Source organism: Trichechus manatus, unplaced genomic scaffold (assembly GCF_000243295.1).
Source record: "Trichechus manatus latirostris isolate Lorelei unplaced genomic scaffold, TriManLat1.0 scaffold00033, whole genome shotgun sequence".
In the NCBI taxonomy this organism is placed as follows: Eukaryota; Metazoa; Chordata; class Mammalia; order Sirenia; family Trichechidae; genus Trichechus; species Trichechus manatus.
Window position 1 is genome coordinate 19,626,652 of NW_004443969.1, and position 1,145 is coordinate 19,627,796.

At 39.8% G+C, this 1,145-nt stretch overlaps 1 protein-coding gene across 8 annotated transcripts in view; it reads right to left on the reverse strand.

Moving 5' to 3' along the window:
• Positions 1 to 1,145, reverse strand: part of GTDC1 (glycosyltransferase like domain containing 1) — a 428,626-nt gene that overhangs the window by 232,832 nt on the left and 194,649 nt on the right. The window lies entirely within an intron of this gene.

The window sequence follows — 1,145 nt, forward strand, 5'->3', positions numbered from 1 at the left end:
TCACCATGATCATGAAAATCATGGTAGTACTAAAAAAGATGACCACTCTTAGGGTTTCAATGCCAACTTATTCAAACTCACAATTCTCCCTCAACCTTCAGATGGAGATATTCAACTGTCTGTTAAAAATCTTCACCTGATAGCTCACTGGTACCTTAAACTCAAATGTCCAAACTCATCATCTAATCCAATAGGCACATTCTTCTGCTGTATTTACTATTACAGCTGAGGGCACAACCATCTACCAAGCCAGAAACCTAGAAGTCATCCCCCCTCCTTTGAGTCACTCTCTCTAAATTTCCATAAATAATGTGCAATCCTGCCTGTTTCATTTTGTAAATATTTCTCAAATTTGTCCCTTCAAGTTCATCCTTATTTCCTTTTATATAGTGAGGCCTGGACTACTACAAAAGCCACTTAACTAATCTTCCTATTTCCAAGTCTGCCTTCCCAGTAAGTTCATCCTATAACTACCTACTAGAGCCATGTATCTGGAATGCAAATCCAGCCAGATCACATCCCTGCATAAAACTCAGGTTATTTCAGATAGTAAGTGACATGTCAACCTGCACTGGCCTCTACCTGGCTCTACAACCTCATCTCCTGCCTTATTTCACACTTAGACCTTCAAGAATAAGGAAAATGACTGTGGCTTCCTATACACACCAGGATGCCTTTTACCTTCATGCCTTTGCTATTGCGATACAATTGGCATAGTCTCACACTCCCTTCCTCAAATCAACCGACTTAGGCTAGCTAATTCTTTTGCATCATTTACGAATCAGTTGTCATCATCCCTCTAAGAAGGCTTCTCAGATCCTTCCCTCAACGCACAGGTTGGCTTATGCAGTTCTCTTAGGCAGACTCATATCTTTGCACTTACATAACTGGATTAATCAACTCACAGCAATGGATTTAGTTTACTTTAGTTTTAACTGACTTATAAACTTTTTTATTATCTATCTATCTTCAACTAATCTGTCTTGGAAGAAGTATAACCAGAATGCTTCTTAGACACGAGGATGGCAAGACTTCGTCTCACATACTTTGGACATGTTATCAGAAGGGATCAGTCCCTGGAGAAGGACACCATGCTTGGTAAAGTAAAGGGCAGTTAAAAAGAGGAAGACCCTCAATGAGATGGA